Source organism: Lissotriton vulgaris, chromosome 4_1 (genome assembly GCF_964263255.1).
Source record: "Lissotriton vulgaris chromosome 4_1, aLisVul1.2, whole genome shotgun sequence".
Classification (NCBI taxonomy): Eukaryota; Metazoa; Chordata; class Amphibia; order Caudata; family Salamandridae; genus Lissotriton; species Lissotriton vulgaris.
The window spans coordinates 205,841,874-205,857,718 of record NC_141691.1 but is presented as its reverse complement, the minus strand read 5'-3'; the positions used below and the strand labels follow the sequence as shown (position 1 = coordinate 205,857,718).

Here is a 15,845-nt window from a genome sequence, read left to right as displayed (position 1 = left end):
TACAGTATCTGCCTGTAGATTCCTCACCTTAAGAATATCCCATGCGCCAGCATTCCGCGGTAATTTTTCCTAGTTCTCCGCGCAGACGAGGTCATCATAATGCCATGGCTCCGCACGTGGCTCCGCATGACGTTACTGGAGCCATAAGAGGACCACGTCAGGCTGATGACATCAGCTCCAACCACTTTTTCCGTGCCACCAAGGCAAGACGGGCGGAACGACCATAGAGACAATGCATACATAGTGCACAGTATTCACACAAATACACACAGTGTAAAGTGAAATGGGAAATCAAAGAAAGTAAACATTTCCTATAAACCTAACAAGATCAAAACAGAGGCAAAATAAATTCCAACATGAAACAACTATATTAAACAATACCTCTTAAGGTTTAAATCTTTTTATTGAATGTTTTCATGAACATACAGAAGAACAAGACCCTCAGCTCCTCGAGAACAGTGTATGAAAGACAATGAAGTCACGTTGCGTAACATTACCAAGGGTAAACAGCATGGAGCGGGCCGAGACAATCCAAAAGGAATATGAAAGACCCCCCAGCCCCACCAACCCCCCCCCCCCACCCACCCCAATCCCTCACCCTCCCCTCGTCCACCGTGAACCAACAGGAAAAGAGGAACAAAAAGGAAGAAGGGGAATTAAAGGAAAAGGAAAGAAGGGGGGGGGGGGTGGGGTGAGGGGGAATGACCCGGTGATCAGCGTTTCCGCTTATTATGTGGAGTCGCCGTCTGGAATCTGTGTATCCGGAAGGCAAAGCAAACGTAGGTACCGGGGACACGTCAACTACCGGAATTCAGACATCAGTGGTGTAAGGAAGGTCCGCCACAGCTCAGGAATCTCTGACCCTCTGCCTGCCAGTGTAAGAGTAAGCTTCTCCATGCCTAACACCAGCCAAAGTCTCTGGAGCCAGCCAGTATGTGTAGGGAGATGAGTGGTGCGCCAGTGGATCAAAATCTTCGGTATAGCAGCCCCTAGGGCAATCGTAATCACCAGACCCCTTCTAGATTTAAGTGGATACGTCAATGGGTTGGGGAACCACAGTAGGATGTAGGAAGGGAAGTGCGGGAGCTGCGTTTCAAGGTGTAGGTCTATTTCGTCAAGGACTTGGTACCAGTATGGTTGAAGACAGGGGCAGCTCCAGAGTATGTGTTCCAGGGTGCCCACCTCGCCACACTCCAGCCAACATAGATCGCTGCGCCGGGGGTCAAAGCGGTGCAACCGCTTCGGGGTGTACCACCAGTACGTGGCAACCTTGGTCAAGGTCTCCGTGAGTACCATATGATAGGCTGAATGTCTGGCCCTGTGGGGGATGCCTTCCCATTCCTTGTGGCTTAACCTCCCCAGGTCCCTCTCCCACCGTGTGCGGCCCACGTTATATGTAAATGTGGTATTGTCCAGGAGCATTTTATAGAGATCGGAAATGATTTTTTTTGTCGTAGGTGCGTGTCACTAGCCATTTATCGTATGGGGTCAGTAAGCGCTGTGGGTGCGGTTTGATTTGTGGGTGTAGAGCCCAGTGCCGGTCTGGAGATATGGTAGGCGTTCCCTTTCCGATAGACCATAGTGTTCCCTGAGGTCTAGGAAAGCAATTATACCATCCAGATCAAAAAGGTGCCCAGGGACAGACAGGGTGAAAAAATCGGGTGTCCGTGCCGGGCTGAAAATCTGGATTATCGAATATCGGTGTAAGGGGCGATGGGAAAGTGGTCAGTTGGGCGGTAACATTGGTACGGTCCCAGGAGTCCATGACAGTGCTTGTAATGAATGAGGCGTATAGATTAGACGGGCGGTGGTGTTTGGGCAGAAAGGGAACGCCTTGTAGTGGTCTGCCTGCCACCGCCTGATCCTGGAAGAGCCAATGTTTCTCTGATTCCAGCCGCTGCCACTCCACAAGGTGTCTAAGCTGGGCAGCGTGGAAGTATAGTTGGAGGTCTGGCAGCCCCACTCCACGCTTTTCAGGTGGAAGAATTGCTACCTGGTGTCTGAAGCGGGGCTTGCGACCGTGCCATATGAAGTGCGATAAGTTCCTTTGAGTCTGTTGAATCCAGTAAAACGGAGGCTTAAGGGGAAGAGTCTGAAAGAGATATAGAATCTGGGGGAGGATGGTCATCTTGGTAGCAGCAATTCTACCCAACCAAGATATTGTGCAGTGTTTCCACCTATTCAATTCTGAGCTAACGTGAGTGCGAAGGGTGGCATAATTGACATCGATGGTGGCCTGAATAGTGGAGGCTAGCTGAATGCCTAGGTAGGGAATTGCGGTGATGGTCCATTGAACCGGGTGTTCCTCCTGAAGGTAAGCAAGGGTGTGTGGAGAGAGAGAGAGACGGTTAAGAGCCATGGATTTACCCATACTGATTTTAAAGCCCGAGCCCCGCGCAAAGCTGTCTAGTTCTATAAAGAGGGAGAGCATAGATGTGACCGGATAGAGAGAGGAGAATATCCTCGGAGTAAAGGCTGCTGATGTGCGTGTCACCCCCAAATTTAATCCCAGTTAGAGGTTGCCGTCTTACCCTGAGCGCCAAGGGCTCCATATAAAGCGCGAAGAGAAGGGGTGATAGGGGGGCCTCCTTGCCAGGTACCCCTACCGATAGGAAAGCGGGAAGAGGTGTGGCCGTTGACCTGAACTGTAGCCATGGGAGAGCGATAGCAATTCAGAATCCGGTTACGGAATTTCTCACCGAGACCAGTAGCTATCAAAACCATCTCCAAATAGGGCCAGTGCACCCGATCGAAGGCCTTCTCTGCGTCGAGGGCCAGAAGCATGTACTTGCCCTGGGTGCAGGACGCCTTCTCTATTAGGTGCAAGATGCGTTTGGTGTTGTCACTGGTCTGTCTCTGTGGGATGAAACCGGCCTGATCAGACTCCACTAATTGGGCCATGTATGGTGCCAAACGGCTGCCAAAATGCTAGTGTACAACTTAATGTCCACGTTTAGGAGCGATATGATCCTATAAGCGCTGCACTCAGTCCTATCTTTCCCCAGCTTTGGGATAACAACTATCGCCGCCTCAAGCAATTCCCCTGGGATAGTACCAGACTGCTCAAATGTATTGAATAGGGCTGTCAGAATGGGCCTAACTGAGTGCAGAATGATTTGTAAAAGACAGCAGTGTCGCCGTCAGGGACGGGTGATTTGCCTAGCTTAAGACGGGAGATCGCTGAGATCACTTCTTCCGTCCGGATCACTAAGTAGTCGGCCTGCGCCTGGGACAGGGAGGGCATGTGTGCTGCAACGATGTAGCTTGCGCTGTGGTGGTTATCCAGTGTATCCCCAGTGTAGAGATCGCCGTAAAAGTCGCAGAACGTTTCGGATATCTTCGCGTCCTCGGAAAAGGATTCACCCTCCGGAGACCGGATACTCTGCACCCCCTGGGGAAGTCGGGCCTCCCTCAGCTTGTTCACTAGGAGGCGGCCACACCTATCCCCTCCAGTGTAATAAGAGTGCCGAAGCCTGAGAGCCGCATACTCTGCCCTGTCCTGATCCAGGGCCTCCAACTGCTTTCGTCTCACGCAGAGCTGCTGCCAGGCCCTGAAGGCGCCCGTTCGTTGATGCAGCTGTTCAAGCTCCGCCACTCTCTTAGTAATCTCCTGTCGTGGTTTTGTGCGGAAGATATAGCTATAAACTCACCATGAAGGACTGCCTTCAATGCCGTCCATTGCGTCGCTAAGGAAGTGTCTGGGTTAGCATTCTGGGCTGCAAAATTAGTGATGGCCTTCCGGATTTGGTCGACCACCGACAGGTTGTGCAGCAGGGTGTTGCCCAGGCGCCATTGTCTGAGAGGGCGTGGGGAGCGGGGAAGCCGAAAGGTGGCTAGGACAGGAGAATGATCAGAGAGAGAAGCAGTTAAAATCTCCGCCTCCGTCGTGTGTGCCCGTATTGCAGTGGAGCAAAGGAAATCTTCCAGGCGTGCGTATGTTTTGTGGGAACCGGAATAGAAAGTGCAGCTGCTTGAGTGTGCGTGGAAGTGGCGCCACAAATCCAAAAGCTCCAGATCGCGGAGGTGAGCCCGCCCTGCGGGTGTCAGCACACCTACCTGTGTCGTTCTTTGGCATGAGTCGTACACAACATTGTCGAAGACAATATTAAGCCCCCCCCCCCCCAACAATAAGTGCCTATCCGGTGTTGCTGCTGCTTCACTGAGAGCCTTGAGGAGAAACTTGTTTTGCCTTTCATTAAGAGCATATATGGTACCCACCACAAAGTTCAAGCCCCCAAGCGAAAATTGGTAGGTGAGTAGGCTTCCCTTTATCTCTGCCTCTTTCTGCAAGACCCTACCGGGGAAGGTACAAGATACCAAAATAGCCACTGACATCAAGGTGTTAGAGGAGAATAGCTGCGTGGGGAAAGGCCCTGGACCTCAATCTATGGTGGTCCTTCGCAAGAAGGTGAGTTTCCAGTAAGAGACAGATGTCTGCCTTGGAATGCTCCAGAGAGTAAAGCCCTACGCTTAATTGGATTGTTTAGACCCCTTACATTGAGCATGAGAACCTTGATGGGGTCATATTGCATCAGAGGGTTGAGATCGGAGATTAGCATGAGATGCGCAATTGGCTAACGTATGCAACAAGAGGGAAGGGTCCAGGCTCTTAGGTCGCTGAAGTGGATGTCTCCAGGGGGCAGCTAGGGAAGATGGACGAGGGAACCCCAACACAAAAACCCCCCAAAACATTTGAACAACAAGTAGTCTATGAAGAAAGTCCGTCATCCCAGGACAACTGGCAACACTGTCAATCGGGGTCTGTGGTACGGTCAACTAAGATATTCTCTCCTCCCGCCACACCCCAGTGGACAGCGAGGATGCTTAAAGGAGGAGAAGAAAACGGAACCTCCTCGTAACGTCATCACATGACGGTGGAATCCTCCCCTGCTAGTGCCTCCACCACCACAGACAGAGCCTCTCGCTGACTACGAACTATGTGCGAGGCCGCCGGCCTCCGCGGGCGCCGTCTCCTGCCCTGTCGCTGCCAACCCGATGGTGAGATCTCAGACCCCGAGCCGCTAGCGTTGTCCTCTTTACTGGGTGGCGCCAGTCCCAACATTCTGCAGGCATGTAGCAATGAGCGAATTTGGTGCGATTTGCCGCTGTGTTGGAATATCAGATGGAAGGGATGACCCCAGGAGTATGAGATTCCCAGCCCTCGAAATTGCTCCGTTACTGGCCGAAACTGCAGACGCCGTTGCAGTGTGGTCAATGCCAGGTCCTGATACAGCACAGGGGAGAGACCTTGGAATGAGATAGGATGGGCCGCCCTCGCCTTCGCGAGAATAGCTTCTTTGGTTTTAAAGTCATAAACACACACAAGTCCGTCTGCCGGCGGAGCGTTGGGGCCGCGGGGCGGGCCCACCCTGTGGGCCCTGTCAAGTATGATGCCTGCCTCAGAGTCGCCGCCCATTATGTGTCGGAAAAGACAAGCGGCAGAAGCAAACAGGTCCTGAGTGTCGTCTGAGGCCTTGACCCCCCGGATTCTTATGTTGTGCCTAAGAGAGTGGTTTTCAATGTCCTCCAGGTGCAGCTGCATGTCTATATTCTCGTCCTGAAGCCTAATTACCTCCTGCTGGAGAGTTGTTAGGTCCGAGACCGTGGTGTCGCTCTTCTCCTCCAGCATGGCCACCCGCTCCCCGACATTGTCGACATCTCTCCGGATCTCTTTGAGTTCAGTGGTGAATTCGGTTTTCACCGACTGGATATCTTCCCTGAGGGTGAGGAAAAGTGATTCCAGAAATGATTTGGTGATGGGCTCATCTCCGGGAGTCACAGAGGGTCCCTTCAGCTCGGCGGTCGGTGCTGCAGCTGCCATATTGGGAGTTGACTACGCCCAGCCAAAAATGTCTTTGAGGTTTTTCGGTTTTGTGCCTCTAGATCTGGACATGCTCCCCCGTCCCCCCAGGGTTGGTCAGGAAAACAGGCCTCGTGCCTCAGCCTTGCGTTGAGGGGCGATCCAGTCGTGAAGCGTTTAGGAGTGGTTGATCATGCGAGTGGCCCCACAGTCCACCGCAGCACGAATATGGCGACAGAATGGTGTCACGTCCCCCATCTCCGGCCGCCGGCCTCCGTGTGCTAAGGGTGCAGAACACCCCCAGCCGCCACACAACCCTAGGGGGAGGGGGTGCCACGTTCCGAGAGGGCAGGGCGACCCACGTCTCATCCACTGCCGCCACTCCCGGTCCTCACCCCAACAACAGGGGACCCCCCCCATCTGGAGGGATGCTGAGCACCAAGGCGGTGTCGCCAATCCTCACGTTGAGCCCCCGGGCGTCAGCCCTCCACTCCAGATTCTCCGGCCTGCTGGGCAGTCAAAGACCTGTACTCGTGGGCCTCACTGGGTGCCGCCTACGGGGTGTCAACCACCGCACTCCCAGGCTCCTGCGTGTCGCGGGTGCCTCAGGTTAGCCTCCTCCCACCGCTCGAAACCCCCTCCACTCGGCTCACCACTGAGTACGTCCCCGGATCCCGTCTAGGCCCAAGATGGCGGTTCACGGAGGGTGAATAGGGGATCCAGTCTGCTCCCCCGCACCCCGGCGCACCAACCGCCACAGTACCTGTAGGCCCTCCACGTGGGACCGCTGCTGTCAAGCTCTCGCGGCTTCGGGTCCGCCAGGCCCCAACTTGACGCCACACAGCGGCCTCCTCTAGCACCGGCGAAGGTCCAGAGGCAGCGTAGGGGCGGGGAGTCCTGCGAGGCGTCACAAAGATGTGGCAGCAGGCTCTCGGCGCGCCCCTCTCCACCGTGGGCTTGCGTAGGTCGGGGGCATGTTGCTCGTGTCTGGGGCAGGCTTCTATTTCACCACCGACCGGGGATCTGCGCGGCCCAGTCCAGTGGCATGAGGACCGGGCAGGCGCAGCACTCGACCCGCGCCGAACGGCGGCAGCAGTGTCAGGAAGGTGTCCGTAGCAGCCTCGCGAGTTCACAGGGGTCCTCATCGGCCGCCCAACGTTGCGGGGGTCGTCCAGGGGAAGCCTGCAGCTCCGCGATCCCCGATCCCCAAACGAGGCCCAACCCCCCCACGCCACCGCCAGTGTCGAAGGGCGCCGGGTGGGTCAGGCACATCGGGGGAGCCGGGAGACCAGGAGCAAGCCTCGGTGGTCCGCACCGTAAACCACTGCGTTATCAGGGCCTCCCGCTTCGGGGACGCCGGGGCAGTCTCACGGTCTGTCTTCCAGCTGGTTCAAGTAGATGCCCTCTGCTGATCAGCTGCCAGGTCCGAACAACGTCCAGGTCGTTTGGCGGAGGATTCCAACCCTTCCTAAGGCTGGTAGGCGCCCAGAAAGGCCTGTGCTGTGCTGTTCTGGGAGGCGGCGGACAGGAGCTGTGTAAAACAAGTCCTATCCCGCCACCATCTTGGCCACGCCCCCAACAATACGTCTTTTAAGGTATAATAGGGTTGACAACGGGGAGAGGGGTGGGTCAGTGGGGAATCCACAGGCAGATACTGTATCCGCCAGAAAAAGCATTACGGAAGGTAAGTAACTTGCTCTTCTGATGGATACATCTGGCAGTGGATTCCTCACTTAATGAATAGAATCCCACAGCAGTCCAATCCCCAATACCTAAATGACTTGCAAAACAGAGCGCGCAAAATGGCCATCCCTCCTCACCTCGAAATCCAAGCAGTAATGCTTTGCGAAAGTGTGGAGGGAGGCCCAAGTAGCTGCTTTACAGATGTCCAATACAGGAACACCCCTGGACAAAGCAGAAGTAGACCATTTAGCCATGGTGGAATGAGCTCTAATGCCTACAGGTGGCTAGTTACCAGCCAGGGAGTAGCATATCTTGATGCACAAGATGATCCACCTGGATAGAGTGCGCTTGTGCACCGCCTTGCCCTTCATACGACCAGCATATCCAACAAATGTTATGTTATGTTATGGATTCTTATATAGCGCATGACTCACCCGGGGGCATCTCAGCGCTTTACCAATGGGAATCCAGAAACGTGGAAACAGACAGGCGAGCTTAGAACAAGAATGTTTTTAATTGTTTCCTAAAAGAGCGCTGGATTTTCGCAGGGCCACTGGTAGCGAATTCCAGTATTTAGGGGCTATGTACGAAAAAGCTCTGCCACCTGTGCGTGTTAACCGAATACGTGAAATCTTCAAGAGAGCCAAAGCATTAAATCTTAAATTGCATTCAAGTTTATTTTGGAGGTAGGATGGTCCTCCCCTTTAAGTGCTTTAAAGGAGAGACAGCATATCTTAAACACGATCTTTTTTGCACCGGAAGCCAGTGCATTTGTCTGAGCAAGGGGAGGGATGGGGATCCAGGAGGGCAGTTGAAACCATTCTGGTGGCGGTCTTCTGTATTACCTGCAATTTTGCCAGAGTGGTAACACCTACTTCAGCCAACAGGGCGTTTCCGTAATCTAACCTGCTCACTACCATTGCCTGCACTACAGTTCCACGGTGTTCCAATGGTAGATAGGGAACAATTCTACGTAGTAGACGCAGGTTATAGTAGCAGGACCCTGCGCTATTTTTTACATTGTCTTTCATGTTAAGCATAACATCCAGCTGGATTCCTAGGCTTTTCACTGATTAGGATGGCGTTGGGGCTTCACCCAATTGGGGGGCCACCAATCAGGAGTCCAAAAGTGGGCGTCCTTACCTAAGAGCATAAGCTCCGTTTGTTCTGGGTTGAGCTGCAGACACCGCTCCTTCATCCAGTTCGCGATTGCTAGCATATCGCCCGAAAAGCGTAGTTTCTCGTCAGTGATATTTTTGCCTATAGAAAATAGTAGCTGCGTGTCATCGGCGTACGAGACTATCTCGAAGCCGAAAGATTGGACAATCTTGGCCAGGGGGGCCAAGTATATATTAAAGAGAGTGGGGCTCAGGCAGGAATTTATTTTTTGAGACGAAAGGTCCAAGTGTAGTGGTTTGCCATCTGTCCATTAAGAAATTCCTCAGCCATTGTAAGGCTATGCCCCCAATACCACACTCAAATCAGTCTCTCCGCTAGCCGCTGATGGGATATCGTGTCAAAAGCTGCGGAGAAATCTAAGAGGATCAGGATCGGAGATCCTCCAGCATCGAGGGTGCGTTCAGTGAGTCAGTAACAGTCAAAATGGCTGCTTCTGTGCTGAAGCCGGTGCGGAAGCCCGACTGGGAGGGATATAGTAGGTCATTGGATTCCAGATACTGACTGAGTTGTGTATTTATTGTGGATTCCAGCAGTTTCCCCAGTAGGGGTAACAGGGATATTGGCCTGTAATTACTTAACCCCTGGGGATCTGCTGATGGCTTTTTTAGGATGGGCCGAACAGAGGCCTCTTTCCAGGCGCTTGGAATAGGGCCGGTGTTGGAGGGTAGCTCCTGACTATGGTTGCCCCCAACTTTTTGCCTTGTGTTTTAGCTGGTTTTTGACATAGTTGGCCTGGGACCCTGCCAATCAGGACCCCAGGCCTACTGCTCCCTCTGTAAAATGGATTCCATGTACCTTAGGTGCATTTACCAATTGGTACTGGGCCACCTTATCAGACCCTGTACCTCAGGGCATAGGTGTACCCAGGGCCTACCAGGGGCTGCAGCATGTAGTATGCCACCCCTGGCTGGCCATCTAAATCTGACACAACTGGCTGCACGACAGCTGGGGCAAGGTGGTGTAATCACCCTTTGCTTTAGATATAGTATACCTATATCTAACCCTAAAATGGACACATAGATTCCTATCAGTCACTCCTATGGCAGGCCTTAATCCTGAAGGCAGAGTGCTTGGAATCATGTGAGATGGTGCTCTGGCATGAGCTGAGCCCGTTTGCAGCTTGCAGAACAAAGTCCTAATAGCTGTTCCATGATAACGCATACCATATACTCTTAAGTGCATTATAATCCTCGCGGTTATATGCCAACTCTGGTATCGCTTTATCAAAACATGTCGAGTAAGGTGTCATACGAATTGGAATACTAACCCCTCGCCAATTCTGGCGACGGGGGTAGCATTCCACCCTTCTAGAGGGACACGACATGTGTGTAACTGTGAACCCCGGTTAAAGTTAACTCGCGCCTCAGCATCACAAAATGGATGCTGCCACCACAGACACAAGTCTGACCACCTGCTGCTGGGAGTCCTTCCAGCGAGGAGAGCTTGGACAAAGGGTTTCCTGTCAGGGGCGGTGCTAGCACCATCCCAGACAGGGTTTTGTGTATCCTGGGTAGGCAGGGCTGAATAGGAAGGAGACTGCAAGTGGCACCCCGGTGCTCACTATGCATAGGACGGCTTGAACCAGTTCCAGGGGCACACCAGCCCCTGACCTGGGGAAAGTCCGGCATGGGAGAGGGGTGTAACCACCCCCCTTCCTGGTACCACCCATGGGCAGGACCTAGTAGCGTACCAGCCCCTTTCTTTAGAATAAAGGTAGGAGCGGGGACCCTTCCAAATTAGATCATCTTTGAATCGTGAAACTACTTTCTACGAAAGTAACTCAAGACTTCTTCCTAAGATTTCTCCCTTGTGACTAGGGAGTAGCCACCCTGCATCAGCGGGCACCAACTAAGTAACCTGCGGTTTGCTGCACGTCCGTCCTCCGGAACCAGACCGACCTGCACGACGAGACCCGGCTTCCCTGGCACCTCTGACCTCTACCTGCCTCATCAGCCCAGCTGAGATTCGTGGGTGTGACGAGACCTCGAGGGACCGGCCATCTTCAGAACTGCACTACACTTATCCAGCACGACCGCCGAGGGATCCTCGAGTGAGTGCTTTGGGGTTTGAGAAGCCCTAATCCTGAGCAGCTCCAGCACCGAAGTCCAGCCCCCCAGCATCCACGAGATCTGCGTGGGGCCCTTCTGCTCTTTGCTGCTCACCGCGTTGTCCGGCCACTTGCCTGCTGGCTTGTAGCCCTCTTGACGACGAACGACGACACTTCCATCGTTGGTCTGGTTGCTCCAGACTGGCCCTTGCTCCCCTCCAACAGAGTAGCACCCCAGACCCTCCTGGTCCACTCCAGACGCCATTTTGAGTCCACCGCGTGGGCTTGCATTTGCCAAGAGTTGTTGCCCCAATCCTGGGTCCAGCAACGCCGACAGCAGATACCTTCGTGGGACAGCTCGCACCTCCATCCTGGTCGCCGACAACGCCTCCTGGTCCGAGAGACTGCAGAGCCCAGCGTCGCCCACTCACCTGGTCGAGGTGACTTCATCCGGTGCCATCCTGGTGCCCATCTAATCACTGGCTAGTGATTCAGAACTTGGTCCCCTCTGCTTACAGGTACTCTCTTCACTGATCCGGTCCTTGGATCGGCCCAGAACATCTTCACTGGTCACCTGCCAGCAACTTCCACTTCAGGCTCCTGGTTCGTCAACGAAGAAACCCGACGACACTTGAACCCTATGCAGCCGCAGCCCCTGGGGCTAGGTAAACAGAGTACCACGGTGCTCCAGCGTAGATCCACTCTCTAAGTTTCTAGATCCACTTTCGTTTTTGACCTACCAAGTCGGGTTCGCCCGAGAACACTAACTTTGTAATTTCTAGCAACCATAGACTTTGTCCCGCATTACGCATGAGAGTTTTCACTCTGCACACGACGTCCCTAGGCCTCCTGCTTCTAATGAACAAGTTACTTACCTTCGGTAACGATATATCTGTAAGAAACATTAGTTAGTGTTAGATTCCTTACCTTAGAATATCCCCAGGCGTCAGTCTGGATCCGGAAACTTTTGCGTAGCAGTACCCATGCGCGTCGGTAGGCGTCGTCTGCAGGCGTCCCCTGCGGCTCCGCGTCCGTCGTCGGCGTCGTGCGCCGTGATGACGTCGCTGGAGTATATAGACGCCGCCTCCGCGCGCTGACGTCAGTTCTTTGCACACAGCTTTTCCGCGCCAGGAGACGCAGAGCCATGAGAGAACCAACACTGGTGCCATGTAAAAACTAGGGCCTGAAAGGGATGACCTTAACCCTAGGTATCAGTTCGCAGAACGGGGAGGATGGGTGGGTTCGGTAAGGAATCTAACACTAACTAATGTTTCTTACAGATATATCGTTACCGAAGGTAAGTAACTTGTTCATCTGAAAGAAACACGTTAGTGTTAGATTCCTTACCTTAGAATACATACCCCAGCAATACCAACCCCGGTGGTGGGTCTGCGAACCAATACAAAACTACACCAGAAAGTCCTGGAGGACAGAACGGCCAAAGAAGCCATCCCTCCGGACTTGACTGTCCAGGCAGTAGTGCCTCGCAAAGGTGTGCAGCGAGGCCCACGTAGCCGCTTGGCAAATGTCCTGCAAGGGGACTCCCCGGCCCAGGGCAGTAGTAGCCGCCGTGGCCCGAGTGGAATGGGCCCTCAGCCCAACAGGAGGCTCCTTCCGAGCCAAAGAGTAGCACGCTTTGATGCAGAGGACGACCCATCGGGAGATGGTTCGTTTACAAACCGCCCGTCCCTTCTTCGCACCCACGTAGCCAACAAACAGTTGGTCATCCACCCGGAACTGGCGTGTGCGATCCATGTAAAATGAAAGCGCACGTTTTGGGTCCAGACGATGGAGCCGCTCTTCATCCTTTGAAGGATGCGGAGGCGGGAAGAAGGAAGGGAGGGTGATGGACTGCCCGATGTGAAAGGCCGAAACAACCTTGGGCAGGAAAGAAGGTCTAGTCCTCAGAACCACCTTGTCAGGATGAATGGACAGGAAAGGAGGTTGGACAGAAAGAGCCTGGAGCTCACTCACCCTCCTGGCAGAGGTGATGGCAACCAGGAAAGCCGTCTTTAAAGTCAGGAGACGGAGAGGGCAAGAATGAAGGGGCTCAAAGGGAGCACACATCAGGAAAGTTAGAACCAGGTTCAAATCCCACTGAGGCATCACAAACGGAACAGGTGGAAACATGTGAGTGATGCCTTTCAAGAATCGAGTTACAATCGGGGATTTGAACAAAGAAGGCTGATCAGGAAGCCTCAAAAAGGCTGAAAGGGCAGAAAGGTAGCCCTTGATAGTGCCCAGAGCAGAGCCCTGCTGGGCAAGAGAAAGAAGAAACAGAAGAACCTCCGAAAGAGGGGCAGAAAGAGGGTCCACAGCCTTTGCTGTGCACCATGCCACAAATCTGTTCCACCGACAGGCGTATACCGACTTAGTGGAGGGACGCCTGGCTGCCAGAATAACATCACAGACTTCAGGAGGCAAGTCAAATGGCCTCAACTGCCGCCGCTCAATCTCCAAGCATGGAGGTGGAGACTGGACAGGTTCGGGTGGAGGACCATCCCCTGCTGCTGCGACAGAAGGTCCTCCTGAAGGGGCAGGCGGATCGGGGGACCGACTGACATGCTGAGTAGCTCGGGATACCAGTACCTTCGAGCCCAGTCCGGAGCCACAAGGATAACTTGGGCCCGGTCGCGCCTGATCTTCTTCAGCACTCTGGGCAGAAGTGGTATAGGCGGAAAGGCGTATAACAGACCGCAACTCCACTCGCGCCGAAAGGCGTCGCCGTGCGAGTGCCGTCTTGGAAACTCCAACGCGCAGAACTGATGACATTGCGCGTTCTCTTCTGTGGCGAATAGATCTAACCAAGGCTCTCCCCATTGCAGAAAGATGCCTTGCGCCACGTCCGAGTTCAGACGCCATTCGTGATCCATCGAGCACCGACGGCTGAGTTCGTCCGCCCTGGCGTTCAGAGAACCTGCCAGGTGTTGAACCGTCAGAGTCACGCCCTGACGTTCCAGCCATTGCCAGAGGCGCAGAGCCTCCTGGCAAAGGGTCCACGACCCCACTCCGCCCTGTTTGTTGCAGTACCACATGGCGGTGGTGTTGTCGGTGAACACTTGCACTACACTCCCGTTGACAAAGGGGAGGAATGCCTTCAGTGCCAGACGAATCGCCCGCAGCTCCAACAGATTGATATGGAGCCGGGACTCCGCCGGAGACCAGATGCCTCTGATCTCTGCCTCTCCCAAGTGGCCACCCCACCCCTGGAGGGACGCGTCCGTCACGACAACGTGCTCCGGTTGGGGAAGGGAGAGGGACTTGCCCCTGACCCAATCGCGGTCCGTAAGCCACCACTGCAGTTGTCTCGCAGTGCCCTCCGAGATCAAGACGTGGTCGGACAAGTTGCCCTGATGCTGGGCCCACTGAAACTTCAGGTCCCACTGCAGAGCCCGCATCCGCCACCTGGCGTGATGCACCAGAAGGATGCAGGAAGCCATCAGTCCCAGCAGCCGCAGCGTCAACCTGACCGAGACTCGGGATAGCGGCTGAAAGATGGGAATCAAAGCCTGAATATCCCGAACCCGCCGTTCCGGAGGATAAACCCGAAACTGCGCCGAGTCCAGAACCGCTCCGATGAAAAGGAGCTTTTGAGAGGGACACAGGTGTGATTTCGGCACGTTGATGGAGAACCCCAGGTCGTGCAAGAGGTCTGCCGTCATCTGAAGGTGGTGGACGACTGTCTGGGGCGAGCCCGCCTTTAACAACCAGTCGTCTAGGTAGGGGAAGACCGAAACCCCTAACCTGCGCAGATGGGCTGCGACCACCGCCATCACCTTTGTGAACACCCGTGGGGCGCTGGTAAGGCCGAAGGGGAGCACGATAAACTGAAAGTGCTCCTGGCCTACCGTGAACCGCAGGTAACGCCGGTGGGCCGGCAGGACGGGGATGTGAAAATAGGCGTCCTGCAAGTCCAACGCTACCATCCAGTCTTGCGGGTCTAGAGCAGCCAAGACCTGAGCTAACGTCAACATCTTGAACTTCTCCTTCCGGAGGAAGCCGTTGACGTTCCTTAGATCCAAGATAGGACGTAGGCCCCCCTTGTCCTTCTTGGGCACCAGAAAGTAGTGGGAATAACAACCACGCCCTACTTCTGGCCCAGGAACGCGCTCGATGGCCCCCTTGGCCAAGAGGGCCGTAACTTCCTCCTGCAGAAGTGTCAAGTGGTCCCCCGACACACGGTGGTTCTGCGGTGGCATGGCTGGAGGAGAGGTCTCGAAGGGGAGGGAGTAGCCCCTTCGGACAATTTGCAGCACCCACCTGTCCGAAGTGATCGTGCGCCAGTGAGCGTGGTGATGGCGAACCCTGCCACCCACTGGCGTCACGTGGGGCCGAAAGCACGGACTAGGAGGATTTTGGGGTAGATGCTGCGGGGGAAGGTGTGGTCTGACCCCGCCGTTGTCCCCGACCGCCACCACGGCGGTTTCCACGGCCGCCACCGCGTTGGAAGGATTGTTGCGGCGCGTGGCTGGCAGCACGTGTGGGGGCGCCCCTTCCTTGGCCACGAAAGGGACGAAACGAACCCAGTTGCTGACGCTGGGTCGAGAGACCCAAGGACTTGGCCGTGACCCTGGAGTCCTTGAAGCGTTCCAGCGCGTGGTCCGCTTTGTCACCGAATAGGTGACAGCCATCAAACGGCATGTCCATCAGGGTATTCTGGACATCAGCCGAAAAATTGGCGGATCTCACCCAGGCGTGACGACGAATCGCCACCGTCGTAGACATAGCTCTGCCCAGCGAGTCGGTCGTATCAAGACCACACCGAATTGAATATTTTGCTGCATCTCGGCCCTCAGCCACAGCCTGACCGAGCTTTGCCCGCACCTCCATGGGGCATTCTGGCAGCAGCTCCGCGACCGTATCCCACACAGAGTGGGTGTAGCGGCCCAAGAGGCAGGCGGTGTTGCAAGACCGCAGGCCCAAACTAATGGACGAGAAGACCTTTTTGCCAAACTGGTCATACCTCTTGGATTCCCGGTCGGGCGGGGCCGACGGGAATGCGGACTGGGAGGTCGAGGCCTGGATCACCAGACTCTCAGGAGTGGGGTGGGTAGACAGGTACTTGGGGTCGTCCGGACAAGGACGGTGGCGCCTGGCCACGTTCCGATCAACAGGCGCACCTGAAGCGGGCCTGGA

General features: G+C 54.7%; 1 protein-coding gene across 2 annotated transcripts in view; it reads right to left on the bottom strand.

The window, feature by feature from the left end:
* The window catches only part of THOC2 (THO complex subunit 2), a 1,289,207-nt gene that overhangs the window by 471,818 nt on the left and 801,544 nt on the right, over positions 1 to 15,845 (bottom strand). The window lies entirely within an intron of this gene.